The sequence below is a fragment of the Plodia interpunctella genome, chromosome 22 (genome assembly GCF_027563975.2).
Source record: "Plodia interpunctella isolate USDA-ARS_2022_Savannah chromosome 22, ilPloInte3.2, whole genome shotgun sequence".
Lineage (NCBI taxonomy): Eukaryota > Metazoa > Arthropoda > Insecta > Lepidoptera > Pyralidae > Plodia > Plodia interpunctella.
In genome coordinates, this window is record NC_071315.1 from 5,845,999 (window position 1) to 5,869,577 (window position 23,579).

Here is a 23,579-nt window from a genome sequence, read left to right on the forward strand (position 1 = left end):
GTTTAAAAAGAATATTATTTTTGGATATCATTTAATATAATTAAGTTTTTAAACATTAATATATTTATTAGCTATTTTAACAGTAACTTCTGCCAGGGCCGGGACCAGGGAGTTCACTAAGTCAGTAATTTCCCGGTCTAGGCACGACGTGGCCGTACCAGTATATGCAGGACTAATAGAGTTTGCTATGTTACTTAAATTCTATGTTTCATCACTGTTTGTAGGTACTTAACTTGAAATCATCGTAAACAGTGTAGTAAATTTTAAGTAATTGATGAATAAAATAGTAGGTAAATCAAAGGGAATACCAAATACCTTTTAATTTTAAATTAGGTAGAAAGGTACAGTTGACAACATAATTAGGTTCAATATTAACAACGCAACCTTGCTGACAAATTCCTCATGGCATTTCATTTTATTTAATGATCATTAAATAAAATGAAACACACAACCACTGGTCATCATCATATCGAGTGTGTTATTGGTGGTGGTGTGTGACTGGTGTCAGATTTTATTCAAGTCGCCTTCGACCACTCCCCTAGTCGACTTTTACGACTACTAACCGCCATCTAGTGGCAGGTAGTCGCATACTAGGTAACTAAACTATCAACCAGTGTGCAGGTTTCCTCACGATGTTTTTCTTCACCGGAAGCAAGTGGTGGTCTATGAAAACTACTATTTTATATGAGTCAGATTGACACACAAACTCATATGGCGCGAGTAGGATGCGAACCTGGGGCTTTTCGATTCACAGACGGGCGTCTTAACCATCACACCACCACCGCTTCAACACAACCACTTTGTCTTTGAAAAATTAACGGAGCGGTTTGTCAATTATCTTTTCATTTTATATTCGGTGATAAACTATTAACTAGAGTACAGGATTCCTGACGATACTTTCCTTACCACCAAACGTGGTCTATGAAAACTACTAAACATGAGTCAGGTATACAAACTTATGTGGCAGGATTCGGACATGGGACATTTCGCTCACAGGCGCACGGTTTGACCACTGGACACCACCACACACTGGACAAGTGCGCTAAAATTATTCTTAATTTGCAGTATCAATCTGTGTCTCAGGTTAATCCTTATAAAATCAAATCCTCTACCGCATCTGTCTGTCTGTTCGCGATAAACTCAAAAACTACTGCACGGATTTTCATGCGGTTTTCACTAATGATAGAGTGATTCCTGAGGAAGGTTTGGGTGTATAATTTATTATGTTTTACCCGAGCGAAGCCGGGACGGGCCGCTAGTTTTATTACATTATTCAGTGACATAATTTCACACCACAAGAACTTCAATACTGCTTCTTGTCAATGTCTTGGGATAAAAAATGCAACTCCTAGAAGAAATATTCAAAGGGCGAAGGTAAAAAACTATATTTAGCGGACACAAGACGCCTAATTAAGTTGTCAACTGTGCCTCACCTTAAAATTTGCTAAGGTCAACAAAACAGAGGGCGATCCAACTAATTTCAGAGACGACATAGAATGGGCGGTCTTGTTAGATGACGGTTAGTTGGTATGCAACCCGCGTACGGTGTGGTCTCTGTTATAGTAACTTTATTCTACGAAAATAAGTAGATAGATAGATAAATTTATTTGCATCAACTGAGACACGTACAAACAATTAAAAGTTGGAAAATGTTAGATAGAGATATACATCTATAAAATAACAATAACAAGATTGTTTCCGTGACGTAAATGTGTGGCGCAGTGATACAAATTGGCGACAACTCAGTGGTGGGAATTGCTCAAGGAGCAAACACTGATTTTCAGGCATCATCATAAACGGACACATTGAGCCGCCGTCCGGTGGACACGACTCCTCTTACAATAATAAAAAGTGGAGACAATAAACAAGTAACATTACTATTTATCATGCACAGACCGCCTAAATTACTGCGTAAAATAAAGCTGCCACTATTGAGTGCGGAACAGTAATGGTTGAGTACATAAACTGAAATTAATACAAGAAAGATATGTACAATGGCAGACTTATTCTATGTTTCTTCTCTTACATGGATTCTTTCTTTAGGTCTCAGATGTGTTTTACAAGCTTTTATTTACTTTCGCATGTCCCGTTGTCTGCCTTTAATCAAATATAAATATATAAATATATTAGGACAAATCACACAGATTGAGCTAGCCCCAAAGTAAGTTCGAGACTTGTGTTATGGGATACTAACTCAACGATACTTTGTTTTATAACAAATACATATGTGTATATATAAACTTTCAAGACCCGGGCCAATCAGAAAAAGATAATTTTCCATCATGACCCGACCGGGGATCGAGACCTCTCGGTTCAGAGGCAAGCACTTGACCACTGCGCCACTGAGGTCGTCAGTCGACGATGACAGTGGTCAAGTTATGACCATATTATTGCAAGACTTTGCAAGTTATATTTCTCCTATTTCCAGTTGACCAACGGAGTCGAAATTTCTCACGTCGCTTCAGTTTCCATGATAATGCTTTATTATGATATAATCGGATCGGCTCCAAACGAGGGAACTCCTCAACCGTTTGGCACAGACATGAGTTTTTGTCAGGCGTTAAATGCCATAAAATTGCATTTTTGTAAAAAAAACTTGTTTATTATTTAATTTACCTATTTCTTTATTTTCACTGATAAATGGCTAAATATAGATAAATTTTACACATACTTACTACCTATTGATGATATTAGATTTAATAATCGCGCCAGCAGTGAGGCCCCACATTATTCAAACGTTTAGCCCTCGGTGACGAACAAACAACTTTGATAGCTCAACAATTCACCATCCCTTAATACCGCATTCTCTTTGAGATAGAAGCATGGTAAGTACCTACTGTTTGATCTTTGAATATGTTGGCCAAACGCTTGTATATGTCACAATATGTGAATATGTGTATGAATCTATACTATTATTATAAAGAGGTAAGCGTTTGTGAGATTTTATGTTTGACGCGGGTAATCTCCGAAAGTACCGAAGCGATTTTAAAAATTTTGTCACCATTAGAATGGTATTTATTTATGTTTGCTAAAGGCTATATTTTATCTCAAAATTTCTTTCTTGCTTCGGGATTCCGGTTGTATTTGCAGTCGTTAACACTCGCCAATAGGTTCGCGTGATGGGTCACAGCCTATTACTGCTTACCCGTCTATGATTAAGGTCTGTGCCCCAATTATAGTGGGGATGTTTAAGTGACTGTTGATGATATGTCACTCATACAAGCAATTAGGCACGGAATTAGTAGATTTCGATCATAGGTACGATTTTGTTGAATATGCGTGCCAATAGTCTGACAACCAAGGCATGGCGACGGACGTGCGATATAGTGCGGCGAAAATATAGAAAATAAATATAACAATAATAAATATATAAGGACAAATCACACAGATTGAGCTAGCCCCAAAGTAAGTTCGAGACTTGTGTTATGGGATACTAACTCAACGATACTGTATTTTATAACAAATACATATAGAGATAAACATCCAAGACCCGGGCCAATAAGAAAAAGATCATTTTCCATCATGACCCGACCGGGGATCGAACCCGAGACCTCTCGGTTCAGTGGTAAGAACCTTACCACTGCGCCATCGAGGTCGTCAACAAGAAAAGTGGACGAACAAGGAGGTAGGAACCGGAAAACGCTCAGATGAGAGAAAGAGAGTGCGATTTCGTTGAAATTTTATGCAACAAATGAGTGAAGTGTATAAAACATACTTTTATCTTGAAAGTATGAATGCAACAGAAACATGCAAGCATAAGAGAAAGGAAGACATAGGTAGCGTAGCCAAATGAGATAGAACACATCCCAGTCCGTCTCATACAAAATGGCAGATTAAGGCGTTGTAAAACCGGACACACGGTAAGGGACAAAATATATTAGCTCCGTTCCGTTTCGTCTCGCGTATTTATATGCATTACTCTTTCTCGAGTGAGCAAAACGAAAAATATGACGAAGTTTTTTCCTTTCTTTGTATACGTTACACCAACTCGGACACGGATTTGAACCTGATTTGCAGATATATGTCTGAAACATTCGCCTAGTGATTAAACAAATAAAAAGATTAATTAAGACTTTAGAACTCTCTCTCTCTCTTTAGATTTCATTCCACTCGAACAAACTGTTGTTAAAATTTAACGAGTTAATCACGATTTTGTTGGTGAGAGGTAGTGTTGGGAAAGGTCGAACGTATTTAATTGATAGTAATTTTATGCCATTATTTTACTCCTTATGTGTTTTGAAATATATTTTTTTGTTTAACCTTCTTTCACAACTTCGCATTCCGGCGATTTTTGGTGTGGAGATAATTTAAGAGCTGGACAGCAGAATGACATATTATTATAATTATTAATATGTCATTCTCCTATCCAGGTTGACCTGGTTGATTGATAGCTAACCTTCACTAGTTGGAGAGAAGAGTGACATAGGTTACTTTTGCCTCAGGTGAAGCTGCTCTAGTAAGTTCATAAATGTTATAGTATGTTTGTTTGTATTTCATTCACTTCAAATGCTCCGTTTTAACTTGCATGAAACTGAGGACAACTTTAAATAATATTTAATTATTATAATAATATTAGATCAATCCATCTAGAGATATAAATAAATATAAATATATACGGACAATCCACATAGATTGAGTTAAGCAAAATTAAGTACGAAACTTGTGTTATGGAATACTAACTCAACGATACTATATTCTATATAATAATTATTTATTTATTCTCTTCTCACAAGGATATGGATACATGAAGGGTTATAATTAATTGACAACATCATTTGAGTAGCGAACCAGATAGTGAGTCCTTGTGAGAGTCTGGAGTCTGAACTAGGTCGCAGCCTGTACTACAGATCTCCAGGCTCCGTCCTACTACTTAAGAATGTAACATACATTGTGTAAGAAAGTGAGACATTCCAAAAGAAAGAGAAAGAAAAAACAAAGTATTTTTACATAAGAACTTAATATACATTGTGTGTACGCACGCTAGTATGTGAAAAAAAACTAATAATTGAGAATAATAATGATATATTGGGATATTGTGTGTCTCTCTGTAATTAATTGTGCGTTTAAAAAAAAAACATACCTAATACGAATTATCGAATGTTTTTAATCGACTATCACAATTGCTGTGTGTGTACGCACGCTAGTATGTGAGAAAAAAAACTAATAATTGAGAATAATAATGATATATTGGGATATTGTGTGTCTCTCTGTAATTAATTGTGCGTTTAAAAAAAACATACCTAATACGAATTATCGAATGTTTTTAATCGACTATCACAATTGCTGTGTGTGTACGCACGCTAGTATGTGAGAAAAAAAACTAATAATTGAGAATAATAATGATATATTGGGATATTGTGTGTCTCTCTGTAATTAATTGTGCGTTTAAAAAAAAACATACCTAATATGAATTATCGAATGTTTTTAATCGACTATCACAATTGCTGTGTGTGTACGCACGCTAGTATGTGAGAAAAAAAACTAATAATTGAGAATAATAATGATATATTGGGATATTGTGTGTCTCTCTGTAATTAATTGTGCGTTTAAAAAAAAACATACCTAATACGAATTATCGAATGTTTTTAATCGACTATCACAATTGCTGTGTGTGTACGCACGCTAGTATGTGAGAAAAAAACTAATAATTGAGAATAATAATGATATATTGGGATATTGTGTGTCTCTCTGTAATTAATTGTGCGTTTAAAAAAAAACATACCTAATATGAATTATCGAATGTTTTTAATCGACTATCACAATTGCTGTGTGTGTACGCACGCTAGTATGTGAGAAAAAAAACTAATAATTGAGAATAATAATGATATATTGGGATATTGTGTGTCTCTCTGTAATTAATTGTGCGTTTAAAAAAAACATACCTAATATGAATTATCGAATGTTTTTAATCGACTATCACAATTCGATAGCTGTCAATGGACATCACTAGAGAGTCTGATTCAATTAATACTGTTTACAGATGCTCCGGGCTTTGGCTTTAAGTACCTGTTTCGAAGACTTCTACCTTTATTTTGTAATAAAATGACAATGACTTATCACAGACAGACATGGGTATCAGTAAATTTATTTATTATTATTATAGTTTATTGTGGCAAGTACCTAAAATAAACAATAATGAAGTACATTGCCTGTTACATATTGGAATCGTCTTTATATTATTTACCAAAATAAAGAAATTTATTTCTATGTGTAACAAGTGAAAATGCACTTATTGTAATGTAAATATTTAAAAAAAATACATTGAGCACGTCAGTCAAATAGACCGCCCCGAATCGTACCTGATGCAAAATGCTATATATATTGCCCGCGGTTTCACCCCCCAATATAGTCACTTGGGTATTGATTTTTGGAAAAAAGTAGCCTATGTTTGAACGGAGGTCTTTAACTACATATATAACAAATTTCACCAAAACTGGTTTAGCCGTGAAAGCCTAACACACAGACAGACTTTCGCATTAATAATATTAGTATGGATATATTCTTTCTATTAATCGCCTTCCTAGTTCCTGCGCAAATCTCTTGACCTCCGCACCCATAGGTATACCGCTTATTTCAACAGCGAAACGGACAATATGATGTGATATTTAAGTGAAGCATATTTTACCAAAACTACTGGCATTTCAGAACGACCACAGCTAAGAAGAAATGCCGAAAGAAACTCATTTAAACACTGTTGGTCCCCATCATGCCAGAAGGACTTACCATTGTTTCTGAAACATCTGTTGTTGTTGATTCTTTTGGGACTTGTTTCGCCCCAATTTATTATCATTTAAATGTCCTACTGCCGAGGCCTGCCTTCCTTATGGATGGTAAAATAGATAATTTAGCCCCAATTACCCCCCAATTACAAAGTTATAAAGATCCACTCACGATAACTATACGATCGACTGTATTCAATGTATGTATAATGACGCTGGACACTGGTCGCCGCTAGCCATCAAATTTTACGCATACAAGTCAAATGAAGAATGGTCATATTTCATACGAAACGTCGATAGAAATAATTTAAATATTTGTTTAATAAATGCACAATTGCGTATTAGATTTGCTCAAGCGTACGACAAGCTTATTGGTCACGTATTGTCAATATTTGGTTTTATGTATGATGTGTATTCAGAAGCCGTAGTGGCTTAGTAGGCTAAAGATTTGGCAAGCTTCTCACAGACATAAGTTTGAATCTACGTCGACCTTATATGAAGCGGGACTACGAGACAGCGATACATAGGAGTTCTGCCTTCGCTTTTATAGCCATATCTTGTGTAAACCAGCAAAATTACATAGGGAACAAATCTTATTAAGCCGTTTCTGCCTTAAGGTTGATTCTCAGAGCCTTTTGACCGCTGCGGCCGAGCTTTAATTACGGTCCGTCAATTACCTTATGGTAGGAATCATTTCTAAAATAAATCATTTATTAAATTGACATTACCACACAAATAGATTAATTATTTTAAAGTCATATAGAAAAACCGAATCACGTCTTTTTAAAATTTGAAAAATTTTAATGACAGCGCAGCCGCAGCCGTCGTAATGCTCTCAGAACCGGGTTCTTCGTTGTTATCCATAAGTTTTGTTTTTTATCATACAATTTTATTACATACATTCCATACATTTCTCTCTTGAATCGTAGACGGACGTCTAAATAACAGAAGAGGACAGAACAAACGGAGCAAGCTCTTATATCATAATGACGACGCGTAGAAAATGAAGAATTTTTTTACGATACTTTTACAACTTCACTTGATATTATGCGTTCTACTGATACTAAGCTTAATTGCAACTATTTTCAGGGCTTGTTTACGTGTATATTTTATTTTTCTTGTTAAATCTTTTTTTTTATACTTTTGAGGCATATTGCCCACATGAATAATGGTCACCGAAGTCACCAAACCAAACCTCATCGCTATTCAGGAGATATGATGGAACAAAGAAACTCACTCACATCCTACTAATATTAAAACGTAGCGAAAGTTTATGAGGATAGATATATATCAGGTATTATCCTCACAAACATATATACACTCTTATGTGTGTATGTATGTTTGTTACTCTTTCACGCAAAATCAGCTGGACGGATTGTTGTGAAATTTGGTACACGGGTAGAATATAACCTGAAAAAACACATAGGGTAATTTTATATATCCTCCTTCGTCGTCGAGTCGACGGAAAGTTAGATTGTTTTGGAACAAAAGTTTGCCACAGCCAGCGCATTATTTGTGCCCTTCATAAGGTCTCATATATCATCCTAAAAACACAACACACTTTATAGTCAGTCATATAAAAAGAAGAATATTGTCAACCTGAACACATCCTAACATAGAAAATGAGTTACGGGTTCCATCATGACGTATGAGGCGCCGAATATCCCTTCCTCAACTTTACGACCAGTAATTGAGCGATATTGCTGACAATACTAAAATTTTATTAGTTTTTGTCCACATACCGCGGTTTACGCCAGACATAATAGTATGAAGTAGGTTTAATTAAAAAGGGTTGAGTAATGAAAAATGACCTTTGAGACGTCTATCTTCATGTGTGTCGGTTGCATTCAGGGCTGTAACGCCACGAAGCCAGATTTTCAGCGTAAAAATAAACCATCGATAAATAAACCGATTAAATGTTGATGATTCGGCTATGATTTTAAAACCTGAATGACGTCAGCTCTCGTTAGGAATGCTATTTGTTGCCTATCAACTGCCTGGGCTATGTGGCTTTCAGTCGCTTGGTAAGAAATCCACCCACAGGAAGTAGAGTTCTCCTTTGCGTCCAGTCTGTGTTCAGAAGTCCGTGGTTTAGGTATTTTAAAAGTCAACAATTATTTTTTGTTTAGCTGAAGTTCAGATTTCATATTTTTGGTGTATTGTACCATTGATATAGATTATACACACTTATAGGAGGTGCTCTAAAAGGAACTCATTCGCAAAATGGCACGTGAAATATAATATTTTGCAACTGCACGAAACGGAACTGTTCGTATTCGAATTGATGCACAAAACGGCATAACACCATAACAAATACTACGCTCCTTTTCAGGTAGTTATGTGAAAATTAACTTAAACTTTGACCTACAGTTTCCCTTGTATTCGCCCTTGAATCTGATAAATAATGGCATCCAATTTATCTTCTAGAAGGTATAGTAGCTATTATAAAAAGGGATTGATATTCGCCCAGTCATACCGGACTTTTTCGTTACCTTCTGGACATATTATCTTTAAATGTACTTGAACTTTAGTATTAGAAAAAAGATACGTAAGAAACAATAATGCTAAGCCTTCTGGCATGATAGTGACAAACATTTTAAATGAGTTACTTTGGACATTTCTTCTCAGCATCGATCGTTCCGAAACGCCAGTAGTTTGTAGCTTTGAAAAATTGGACGAGAAGTGCCTGTATTGGTGTAATTTCTGAATAAATGATCCGATTTTGAGTTTATCGCGTCTGATAGTGACAGACGCGATACGACTTTATAATATACTAGATGTTGCCCGAGGCTTCGCTCCCGTGGGAATTTTGAGATAAAATATAGCCTACAGCAATCTTGTATAATGTACCTTTCTAATGGTGGAATAATTTTTGAAATCGGTTCGGTATTTCCGGAGATTACCCGCCTCAAACATACAAACTCACAAAGTCACAAACTCACAAACGCTTACCTCTTTATAATAATAGTATAGATAAAAATTTAAAGGTGGGAATCACACACACCTTGGTACAGCTTCTAGTTTGAAACTGGTCCAATTGAAAAATTTTGGACTTTTTGCCGGACTTTATTATAAATAATCATTCCCGGGGTCACGTCCCAAGTCACACGAACACCGAGCGTGACTGCCTTTGTTTCAAACAACTGTTTAATATAATAAATCTACACTTGATATAGTGCTGCACTAAACCACATATCAATAGGAGATTACCCGCCTCAAACATATACACTCACAAACGCTAGTACCTATAGAATTTGATCACTTGATAAAATGTAACGAATTTAATTGAAAAATGTTAATTCTTATATGGGTTTAATAGAAACCTGAAATAAATTAATTTTATTTATTTCAACCGCATATGTCGAAATTGTCCCGCTTAGTCACACTTTAATCAAGACAATAATCAGATATTGTAATACCTAATAAAATAACTGCACACTGGTTGACTGAAGTTCACTAGTGTGCGTATGCGGCTACTTACCACTAACACGAAATAGGTAGTTGTAAAAGCCATGTCAGATGCCTTTAGGACATTTGAATGAAACTTTATAACATTGTTAGCAATAAGTAGTTAGTAAAGGAGATATGGCAAAAAAAAATATTTCTTTTAATGGGTTAAAACCACAGATATAATATCCTTTTATCTATGGTTAAAACCAAAATAAATAAGTGTTATTTTGTATAAATATCCAATCTATCAAGCCTAATACCCGCCTTATCTGCTCAAGAAAGATAAGGTACCTATCTACCCGAAGTCGTCTCATTACAATATTCCAGAACAGGATAATTTATTTCCCCTTTTTCCCACCAACCGGCCGTTATTTATAATAAACAGTTCTGTAGAAATTCAGTGACTTTCTCCAGAAAGCTCTAATGAAAACAGTGAGAAGTAAAAGGTTAAGTCAAAATGACTTATATCTATATTTAAATAGAAGGGCTACTACTTGCCACTAGATGGCGGTAGGTATAGTCATAAAAGTCATGTCAAACGCCTTTTAGGCGTCTTCACACACTCGATATGAATGAATTTACAAGAAGTCTATGTCCTGCAGTGGACTTCCATTAGCCCGGATTTGCGTAAAAGATTAACTTAATTGAAAATTTGGCTGTAATTTTACAACCAGCCGGCTACCTGACGAAGGCTATTGTCTATCAGTTGCCTATGCTAAGTGCCTTATTTATGTAAAAAAGAGCCAAAGGAACGTGCGACCGTAATGGACTCCGCTGCATGATAATTAGTCGCCACATGCGACATCCACGATAGAATATGGACTAGTCCTATTCCAAATCGGGACCACATGCCACAAGGTGAAACCACACTCCAACTTCTGATATTATATCTGTACACTATCTTATTTACTTTGTAAGATTATTATTTACAGATTTATTTTCTAAGAGTGGGTTGCATCAGTCAACTTTAACCTGCGCAGAAAATCGCAAAGTGCGCTATTTTGTTTAAACGTTAGCGGCGCATTGGTCAAAGTCGCCGTCGAAGGTTACTATTACAAATCATCCTAACACATCAAATTGTTGGATCATTCTCACTAATTCCACTGCAGCAATCGCGCTAATGAACAACGTTTGAAATCAAGACCAATCCTGGAATGTTTTTTTGTTTGGTTGCGCTTCAATTCTGCAACAACTGAACAGGGCAAATAGTTTCATGGTGAGAATTTTTTTGATATTTTAAATATTTTTTTATGTTTTTTTGTCATTTTTTTTTTTAATTCAGCTCTTAATTTTCTACGTTTTATTTTTGCTTTCTCTACTTTATTTCTGACTTTTCGCTGTGTCCTTCCCACAGAGTGAGGACCCTTGGCCATTTTTCTTGTAACGTCATACCCATTTCGTAATAAATTAAAGATAGGGACTTCTTGATAAGCTATTTGTCAGCCGGGGTTTTCTTATTGGAGAATAGAAACGGGCCAAACGCCCTCAAGATGGATTGACTCTTGTAGATTATTTAATCTACACAGAGTAGGGTAAAATTTAGTCTTAAAATTCTTCCAGATTTAATAGGATTCGACACGATTCTCGGAACTGTGAATTTGAAATGAAAATGAAATTTCTTTCGTCTGTACAAAGATACATTATTTCTTGAGTTTTTTTTATCGAGTGTTTTATAGGTAGGTGCCAGATTTTATTCAAAGGCATCTGACATGGCTTTTACGACTACCTACCGACATCTAATGACACGTACTTAGTCGCATACACAGTAAAAACAAACTTTTAGACCACTGTGTTTCCTCACGACGATTTTTTCACAGGAATTGGTCAATTGAAACATACATAAGTCAGATTGGTATAGAAAATCGAATCGAATCAAAATCTAATCATTTATTCAGAAATTAGACCTTTTTCACGCCATATTCGAAATTAAATAACATTATCAAAGCTACAAACTACTAGCATATCAGAACGACCACTGCTGAGAAGAAATACTGAAAGAGACTCATTCAAACAGCGTTATGGTCCCTATTATGCCAGAAGGGCTTATCATTTTTTAAATGTATATTTTTTTCTCAGAATATTAGAATGTAAGTACACAATCACGTAGTACGAGTAGGATTCGAACCGTGGACCTTTCGATCACAGATGATCTTAACCACAACCGCTTCAATGTTGTGTAAAAGTAAACATTTTAACTCTCTGTTTACAACAAATATCGAATATTCCTAGCCAAAGACAAAGGACAGCGGGTCTCGTGGGAAAACCTGCAGGCTAGTGGATGGTATCATGTGTAATATATAATATAATAAGTAGGTACCCTGAATATGACTTAGGGTGAGTTTCACAATCAAATTTAACGTCGATTTTAACCGGCCCGCCGCCTGACATTTACACAACACAGGTTAAAGTTAACGACAACGTTGACTGGTGCAACCCACACTAAGGGTGGATTGTACTTCGTACAGAGTAGGTACCTACTGTTTCCATGATAATACAAGGAACTTCGCACAGAGTACCTATTGTTTCCATGATAATACAAGGTACTTCGTACAGAGTACCTACTGTTTCCATGATAATACATAAGTCACCATAGTTGAACAGCATGAGATAGAATGTGTGTAAAATGTGAATGTTCAATGTGTGACAAAAAAACAATTGTCCGTGCAATAAATCGTTGATAAGTTCCCACATCTGGAGCCATTCCTGGGTACACCATTCTGGTCCTTCTTATCGTAATAATACATTGTCATCCAAACTAAACATGTGTGTACAAAATTTTAGCTCAATAACGGTTGAAGATATTTGCTTAAAAATCGAATTGCAAAATTATTAAAAGCTTGTAAAAAAGACAATGAAGGCTGTCGAATTTTCAGAAAAAAGCCCTTTCTTTACTCAAAATATTCGTTCATTTTGCTGCTCTATATTCTTAAAAATTGCAAAACACTTCGTTTCAACACACAGCTCAAATAGCAGGCATATTTCTTTAACAAAATGGAGATTTGAGAGGTGCTTCACTTCAATTTATCGCTGGATAAGTCCGTCCTAGCTGCACTGTACAAATTACACGACCCTACGCTACGCTAAGATGAAAATTTTCATTTTTTTTGTTTTCCGATTGATTTGATTTTTTTTTCGATTCTGTTCCAATCAGTAAAACCGAAAATAACAAGAAACAGTAAGAGTTAAAACATGACATGGTCCTTATAATCCGCGTGATGGAATCTACTAGGTTAGTCTTAAAAGTCTTGTTCTCCGAGCGGAGCAATTACGAATAATTTGATTAACTCACTTTTTAACATATTTAAAAATATATCGATTTTCGAGCCTTGCTCCCGCTTTATCGATTTTCCTATTATTCGAGGTCAATTCGAGGGCATAAGAAAATAAATATCCAGTTTGTCCCTTTTCTCTTGATTAATTGGCGAGAAACTTATTGTAACTTACATCATAATTTCACGAATAATTATAAGTAATAATAATGCCTTTAAGTTTTGGAAATTGTATCTGTATCTGTGTTGTCGCAGTAATCACTTGCACAGCGTCGTGCAGCGTGCTGTCACTCACCTAGGAAGCGTGGTAAGTGACGCGGCGAAAACACCATATGCTGATGTTGCTAAAATGAAATTCGTGTACCTTATGATATGTGGATGGATCAAATGTATGTTGAGGTAACTCATGATTGATTGGTATACTTGGTACAAACTACCTGTATCCTATATTTCACCACATTAAGGAGATGATAACGAGCGAAACCATCGTGTGCAATAATAAATAAATATATTAGGACAAATCACACAGATTGAGCTAGCCCCAAAGTAAGCTCGATACTTGTGTTATGGGATACTAACTCAACGATACTATATTTTTATAACATATACATATATAGATAAACATCCAAGACCCGGGCCAATCAGAAAAATATCATTTTCCATCATGACCCGACCGGGTAACGAACCCGGGACCTCTCGGTTCAGTGGCAAGAACTTTACCACTGCGCCACCGAGGTCGTCAATAAATAATACTTTCCTTTATTTATTTATTTATTCAAACTTTATTTTCCGAAATTGTACAACTAGCGGGCTTAATGTTAACAGCATTCTCTACCAGGCAACCTTCGGAACAACTGAAAGATTATTCCAAGCGATAGCGATGTAAAAATAGAAATTATAATAAAAATATTTATAATAATTAAAAAAGTTATACATAAATACATGTATATATAAATATAATATATATTAATTAGATACCTAAAGTCGCACATGAAATAGATTCCATTAAATACATACGTGATGACACCAACCGTCTAATAAATTTAACCGCTAAGTGTATCTGTCTGTCTGTCTGTGTACGTGGCACCGTAGCTCATCAACGGATGAACAGAATATGGATGCGGTTTTTTTTGATAGCTAATTTTTACGCGGTGGTTCTTAGATATGTTTGATCAAAATCGGTTCAGCCGTTCAAAAGTTGTAGCGAAATGAATATTGAATGTCTGGTTTTTTTTTTTTAATTTGTCTAACAAATAAACTTGTTTGTTTGTCTAGTTAGTGAATGTTCAGGAATACACTTAATACAAACAGTAAAAATCCATAAAGTACAGGGTTAAAAGGTGTGATATCGAAGCTCCGAAGCTTTTAGGAAATATTATTGAGATACTTATACACATTGTCCTATACTAGTTGAACAAAATATTTTTTTACAAAATTGTGAATATTTCAAAAACGACTGAACTTATTTTGACGCTCGCAAGTTCAAAAAAATCTATTGACAGATTCTACATACCTTTTAAATTTTATCAGAATCAGACCAACAACGGTTCGAAAGTTATCGCGTTGATTTTTAGATCTCGCTCGCTCGGTCAATAAGTATGTAGTTAATGCTAGGTCAGATTTATCCAAGTGAACCCAGTTTCAAACATAAATATTAAAACTATAATGATGTGTTTCCATACTAATATAGATACATACGTAGGTAGGTAATAATAAAATAAAAATAGGATTTCAATGTTATTTAAATATTTGATAATGTAACTTCAAATTCCAAAAATTAGACCAGTACATCGAACAAAATCGTGAATTTCTCAAAGCAGCGAAATACGATTATTTCGGATCATTGATCCTTAAAATTAAATATTCTTGTAAATATGTTTACGACGATGCCCAATTTTTGGAGATAATTGATTTCAAATATTCACTTACCTATTTTACATTGTTATATTGGCGGCCCTACCCGGCTTCGCTCGAGTAAAAAGATGAATTATACACCTAAACCTTCCACAGTAATCAGACTATCTATTGATGAAAACCGTATGAAAATCCGTGTAGTAGTTTTTAAGTGTATCACGAATAAATACAGATAGACAGATGCCGCGGAGGACTTAATATACAAGGAAGGATAAGACTTACGTTGTAAGGATCTAGTATTGATTGTGGCAAAAATAAATAAATATTTTATGTCCCTTTTTGTTTTTACCGTAAAATTTGACGTAGGCTTTAACTGGCGCACCGCTGGCGTTTAGACGAAATGGCATAGGTTTGCGTTATATAACTTTGCGTATTAAGTTAACGTCAAAGTTGACAGTGTAACCCACACTAAGCCTAGCAGACGTAAAACCGACATGGATTCTAGAATTCTTTTTCAACATTGTGTTAACACACTTATTGAAGTCAAAAATATATATACTTACTTATAGCTAAGTATTCTGCTGACTTCCAAAGCTTACATCAAATTAGCTGCATGAACCTCTCTATGGCGCGGTGATAGCGCCGAGTTTGAGATGAATTTGGGTAGGTTGACGTGCTCTTGACTGTACATGGAGAATAGTTGGCACGAACTCCACCGCTTCTTCAAAGACGTAACTCTGAAGTTAAGTAAACAATTAAAATCCTGATTTATTCCATTATATTGGGGAGATTTCAATGAAACTGTAACTTTATCTCAATTACAATATATCTATAGGTATATAAACTTGGATATAATACAGAATCAAATAATAAATCTAATAATCAAGAGCAATAGAAAATCTTCTTCTTCGGGTCTTGAATGATAATCCCTGGAATGTCGCGTGCCGTCGGCCAATCACAGCACGGCATGAGTGCTGTTACCACTCCGTAGAGATGGGTCATCTTATGTGTTGTATTCTTGCTATTTTCCCGCCTAACGATAATTAGGAACACTTCGATCTCTTATAAACTTAATAACTTTGATTAAGAAAGTTATACCTAGTAAGATTCTTTAGTTAGCTATAGAGAAAATCTATATCAGATTTTGATTAAAAAAGTAATGTACATTTTTATATAACTATTCGGCAGCTTGCGTGTTTACAAGAGGGGTGTTATTGGATAAGGTTTGTTTGTTTGTTCGTAATAACTTTATTGCACAAAAGTACATCAATTTATTATAATCAATATATAATAAAACTCTTACGTTAATGAGTGACTGACTAACAGACAACGTACAGTCGAAACTACTGGGCGTATATAGGAAGCTGAAATTTGGCATGTAGATTTCCTGGGGAATGATTTCTTGGGAAAGAATTTTTGGGAATTCTACCAGAATTCCCAAAAATTCTTTCCCAAAAAGAGGATTTTTGAAAATTCTACCCCAAAGGGGGTGAAAGGGTTAGAAACCTTGATATGAAAGTTCTACACCGTTGAAGTTAGTGACTTGAACATTCGGATTTAGTTGTTTACAACAAATTAATGAATACGTGTTTCAGATTTTTCTAATAATTAACCTACCTCTTCAAAAGGGGGGGTAAAGATTCTATTGGACTTAATACAATTTTCAAGAAAAGAAGCTGAAAATTAAACATACTCATTGTATTAAATAAAAATAATACAGAAGAAAAAGTGCATTAAAATTATGTCATATATATGACGCGGGCGAAGCCGCGAGAAAACCTAGTTAATCCAACAAAGAGATACAATGTACTACGATGAACTTCTCCCACATTTGTCAATACATTTTGTTTTAGAGGAGTTGATATTTTGGTGTATTGAATATCCATTCATATTCAAACTAATAATATAAATGCGAGGTCTGTCTGTTTGTTCAGCTTTCACGGCTAAAGCGCTGAACCGATTTTGGGAAATGGGAAAAGAAGAGATGGATGGAGTTAGTTAAGCAGGATATGACTAAAAAGGAAGTAGCAAATCGGTTAACATCAGATAGGGAGGAGTGGAGGAGACTGACTTGCTGTACCGACCCCTATGAAGTGGGATAACGGTAGGTCGATGATGAAAACCTGCTTTAAATCAGTGCTGGGTTGTTTAGCGTAACACTGAACCATCATATTGTAATGCGATACTTTTACTGCGATAGGTTTTATTTTTTCGTTGCAATGTGTTAGTTAAATGTATGTATATATATATTAAATTCTATCCTATTCTAAACGAGAGACTTCATTAATTACAAACTTGTATGTTACAAGTATTCCACCTAAAAAGGTTCAGTCGTTTGAGGACAAAGGAGCCCATGTTAATAAGGTTTGTTTTCCCAAGCAAATCAAGGGATCAAAGCTAGTTTATTCATCACTTAATTAAAGCCTATATAAACTAAAGCCCTTTGGGATTATGGCTAATTAGAATGCCAATTCTAAGATCAAAATTAGAATTTAACAGATTAATTCTTGTTTTATTCTTGCAAACAATAACTGATAAGGAATCTGGTATTTTGCGCGAAAAGACACTGTTTGTGCGCAAGTGTGCTGTTTGCGCGCAAGTGTCTTTGCTGATAGAAGACGACCTCGGTGGCACAGTGGTAAAGTTAGGTCATGAGGGAAAATGATATTATTCTCATTGGCCCGGGTCTTGGATGTTTATCTATATATGTATTTGTTATGAAATATTGTATCATTGAGTTAGTATCCCATAACACAAGTCTCGAACTTACTTTGGGGCTAGCTCAATCTGTGTGATTTGTCCCAATTTATTTATTTTATAGATTGTCATTCCATCTTCAATGTATTAAATATGGGACGGGGCCTAAAATTGTGATGAGTTTTATGACAGAAGCCTAATCACCTATTTAAGAAAGCACTGTATGAAAAGCCCTGAAATAAAACAAAAGCCATTGTACAAAAATAAATGTTATTGTATTGTGAGTAAACAATAATTAATTTGGCTACGATCCAAGATTGGAATCACTTGGTGCTAATTGGCGTTTATTGAGCGACATAATTAATATATTTTCTCTTTATCCGGTGTCCTCACTGTGTGTGGGTTTGCAAATCACTTTTCACTATCGAATCTTTTCGCAGTGAAATTAATGGAACATAGTCAGTCACAGTGTGACATTGGTACGCGGAGACGCAATGTGATTGGTTTACTCCGTCTCACCGGCAAAAATCGCGGGACATATCTCCATCACAGCGAGGACATTAATACCCTGTTGTATGGATTTACTATTTCACAAAATTACTGACCTAGATAATTAATTAGACTAATTGTGCAGTTATTATGTGATTTTCATGGAGCTATAATTCTAAATACGTTCATTACGCTGCATTGAGCATCCATACTAATATTATAAATGCGAATGTCTGTCTGTCTGTCTATGTGTCTGTCTGTCTGTCTATTCCGCTATCACGGCTAAACCGCTGGACTAAACATAGGCTACTTTTTTCCAAAAATCAAATCCCAAATGAATAGGGGGGGTGAAAGTTTGTATGAAAATCTGTTCGGCTTTCGCAGATAAATTCACGCGGATGAAGCCGCGGGCAAGAGCTATTAAGGAATAATCCTAAATCACAATTTCTCTCTCGACATAATGTTCAATATCGGCTCTATTTGGTCAACCAAAACATTCTGCATATGATAAACACTTGTTATATTACTGCTTATGAGATAAAACAGGATATCCGATTGATTTTATCGACAGATTATCATATAAACTTTCAGTACATTTGTTTATTTCAATACATTTGTTTATTATCTAGACCAGTTTTTCCATTAATATGTTTATTATCAAAGTCTAGACATGTTTTACAGCATATCCACACCTGTTAGACTTGATTGATAGATTGCATCAACAGTTTACGTAAAGTCAAGTTGATGTTGATGAAGAGAAACGGTCGGTTTTTAACAATATTTGGATTTTGTATATATGGATAACAAATTTTTACTTTTAAATTTGATCACTGGTGATTTTTTTTTTTTTTTTGATATAACATACAAATTTTCAAGACAAAAATCTGAATGGGATAGGGATCGACCTGAAGGAAAATTTTGAAATAGTACATTGTTATATAATTCAAACTGTAGTTGCCCAGTGACCACGTACCTTTGTGACAAAATCCGAAAAAGAAAAAGGTATGTGCGCATTTCACAGGTACCAGTTGTTTAGTAGGTATATAGTAATATATTATTGTACACGCTATAAGAAGCCGAATATATTTTTAAACACACTTGATACGTGGAAACATAGTTGATTTATTGTAAAAGTTATATTCAATATTATTATTATTTTGACGACCTCGGTGGCGCAGTGGTAAAGTTCTTGCCACTGAACCGAGAGGTCCCGGGTTCGATCCCCGATCGGGTCATGATGGAAAACGATCTTTTTCTGATTGGCCCAGGTCTTGGATGTTTATCTATATATGTATTTGTTATAAAATATAGTATCGTTAAGTTAGTATCCCATAACACAAGTCTCGAACTTACTTTGGGGCTAGCTCAATATGTGTGATTTGTCCTCACTTATTTATTATTATTATTATTGTGATCAAGTGCTGATGAAAGGGAAAATATATATAGACAAAAAAAACACTTTTAATAAAAGACTGCGATAATGATTGCATTACCTTTGAGTAGGTATTTATATAGTGGAACCCCTCGACACTCCAGAGCATTAGCTTAGAGTAACATAAGTATTTATGAATAGGGCTTGCGCCCTTTATTGTATACTAGCGTTTGCCCACAACTTCATATGTGAGTAAAAATCCCTTTCCCGTGGGAATTTCAGGAAGGGGTCTTCTTAGTGCTCCCCTACACTGTCCTAGGAATCTACATACCAAATTTCAGCTTTCTACGCACAGTAGTTTCGGGTGAGCGTTGTCTGTCAATCAGTCACTCAGTAACGCAAGAGTTTTATATAATACAGATTTCATTATACAAGATCCGTTACGTATAATAATCCGTACTAATATTATAATCCATTCTGATTATCATAAATGTGGAAGTTTGTAAGAAGTATTGAATTATGGGGCTATTTTTGTTTGGAGATAGATGAAAGGGTGACCATGGCTACTTTTTGTTGCGGATAGAGCCGCGGGCGAAAGCTAGTAATGAAAAATCTTGACAACTTGTGATCTACATGACAGCATGGAAATTTCTTGTTTTTTGATTTTTTTATGAATTAAGTCTAGATTTCCTCAAAGAAAAACGTGTCATAAGAAAATCTGTATTATAGTCGATGATTTATCATTAAGAGAAAGACCAAATGTGCGACTGGGGCCACAAATTCTGTTTTAGTTTCCATTACCCAAGACTTTTGTTAACTGATCGATACATAGGGACCACATCATTTTCAGGGAAAATATGTACTTTTATTGCACATCCGCAATACAAAATTATGGTTTATTTATTGCCCGCGGCCCGAATCTATCCATTAAAAAAAAACAAATTGAAAAATTTTTAACACTTTAAAAGCTGTGAAATACAAATATGGTACTGGGACGACCGGGTATCATAATGATACCAGTTTAATTTGGTCCTGTTGGCTGGGACCGCAATAAATAGACGATCATAAGACAATAATAAATTCATTGCCAATAAAATTTTAAGCAACACATAGTTATAGCACACATGTAACACACGCATAATACACTACACATATGTGATACATAGCTAAAATAATAATTAGATTTTCATATCTCGCATTCTATAGGTATTTACAAAACAAAACGATATTCTAACTCCAATAACACAACGCCTTTATGTGTAATGTTGCGAAACGTACACAAAACTTTCAATAAAATAAACTAGGTACCAATAGCCGTCCACACATCGTTGTCTGCGCCCAATACTTAGGGGAACAATAATGGTAACAACAATAATGGTAGAACAAAATGGCGTGCGAAGAAAATACAAGCACTTTATAATGTAGCAATGTACAAATATATCTTTATGAATACGTTTCCATGTATTTTGTGGACTGGGTCGAAGATTCTTATGACGACCTCGGTGGCGCAGTGGTAAAGCGCTTGCCTCTGAACTGAGAGGTCCCGGGTTTAATCCCCGGTCAGATCATGATGGAAAATGATCTTTTTCTGATTGGCCCGGGTCTTGGATGTTTATCTATATATGTATTTGTTGTAAATTATAGTATCGTTGAGTTGGTATCCCATAACACAAGTATAGAACTTACTTTTGGACTAGCTCAATCTGATTTGTCCTGATATATATTATGCTTACATATTTTTGTAGACGAAGTAGAACTAGGTATAATGATTGTCTGGGTCTCACTCTCAACCTGTTTCTGAAGCCAAATAGCAATGCTTGCATTGTTGTGTTCTGGCTTGAAGGGTGAGAGGGGCAGTGTAATTACACGGTACTGTGCCAAAATATCCTAGATTACAAAGTAGATAACGCGCTTGTGACACACCTAGTGTTGCAGACGTCCACAGATGAATCAAATGTATTTAATTTTAATAGATACGAAGCGGAGAGATACAGTGTACAATGTACAGGCCACTGTGGCAAAAGACCCTAGGACGCAAAATAGGTAACGCGCGTAGTATTGCAGAGGTCCACAGGCTGCGGTACCATGACGAATCAAATGTATTTAATAGATATGAAGCGGTGGCCTGTGAACCGAAAGGTCCCAGGTTCTAATCTTACTCGTGCAACATGAGTTTGTATATCAATCTCACTCATGCATATTGGTTTCATCGACAGCACCACTTTGCTTCCGGTGATGGAAAATATCGTGGGGAAACCTGCTCACTGATTGATTGTTAACTTGTGTGTAAAATGGAAAAGGCAATGACAAACCACTCCGTTATTAGTGCCAAGAAAGTCGTTGGGTGTGTTTTATTCCATGTATCGACAACGACCAGCCATGAGAAAATACTACTATGAAGATCAGATATATAAAATTACTAAAAGTCTGTAGATCTTGTTTATAAGTAAACGAAAAATTGAAACGATTTTAAAAGACATTTTATTTGTTTCATTCGAAAGAACACGCTAAAAATGTATGGTATTGATTTGATCGGGGTCTTGCAAATTAGACTTTTTTCGAGCTGAAAGTTTCTCATAAAATTAAATTTCAACTTGACGTACGACCTTTACGTGTTCCTGAGTAAAAGGGTATTCACACACGGACAAACAGACAACAAAGTGGCGTGATAAAGGTACCCGCGTTTCCTTTTCAGGTACAATACTCTTAAAACTGTGCATAAATGGTTGAAAATCTCGGCACATTGTAATTTGTTGTTTTCGTTTTGAATGTACACAAATTTATCCAACTAACACTTTGTTTACATCTTGAAGCAGAGAATTATTAAAGAGTAGCTGTTTACCCGCGGCTTCGCCTGCTTAAATGTCCTCGTGAACAGGTTTTTCTTCGTATAAATATGGGATTGGGAATATTTTATTTCAACTATGAAATAAAATATTTATATTTATTTATTTTATTTCAAATATGAAATAAAATATTTAGTGTTTTTATTACAAAGTTATAAAAATGTGCATTTAGTGCCACCTATAATAGAATATAAGTTTTTTCGCAAATCCTACGGAAATAATAGCTTTTTCCGGAATGTAAGGTACCCTATGTCCTTATCCATACTTTTAATTATATAAGTATAGGAACATATGCGAAATTTCACGAAGATTGGTTGAGTAGATATCGCGTGAAGAGGCAACAAACAAACTGACTTTCGCATTTATAATATTAGTTAGGATTCTACCGTAAATATACAATTTAAATTGTCTTAAAGCTAATATGCGATAAATACACCTAAATTATTTTATTTCAAATATGAAATAAAATATTTAGTGTTTTTATTACAAAGTTATAAAAATGTGCATTTAGTGCCACCTATAATAGAATATAAGTTTTTTCGAAAATCCTACGGAAATAATAGCTTTTTCCGGAATGTAAGGTACCCTATGTCCTTATCCATACTTTTAATTATATAAGTATAGGAACATATGCGAAATTTCACGAAGATTGGTTGAGTAGATATCGCGTGAAGAGGCAACAAACAAACTGACTTTCGCATTTATAATATTAGTTAGGATTCTACCGTAAATATACAATTTAAATTGTCTTAAAGCTAATATGCGATAAATACACCTAAATTATTCCCATGAAATAACCCACAGCCTAAACAAACAATTGTTTATTTACCCGTCGTGACACTGACAAGCTAGCGTGACGTCCAAGCAAATATTTTTCCTTTTC

General features: G+C 35.2%; 1 protein-coding gene across 8 annotated transcripts in view; it reads left to right on the forward strand.

Annotated features, from left to right (window-relative positions):
• LOC128679714 (orexin/Hypocretin receptor type 1-like) overlaps positions 1-23,579 on the forward strand; it is a 128,030-nt gene that overhangs the window by 71,171 nt on the left and 33,280 nt on the right. Inside the window, exon 2 of one of the 8 annotated variants that reach the window (XM_064436716.1) lies at positions 13,694-13,745. The exons of the other annotated variants lie outside the window; for them this stretch is intronic. The gene's annotated coding sequence lies outside the window, so the exon portion shown is untranslated. The remainder of the gene's footprint in view (positions 1-13,693; positions 13,746-23,579) is intronic. 8 annotated transcript variants of the gene reach the window in all.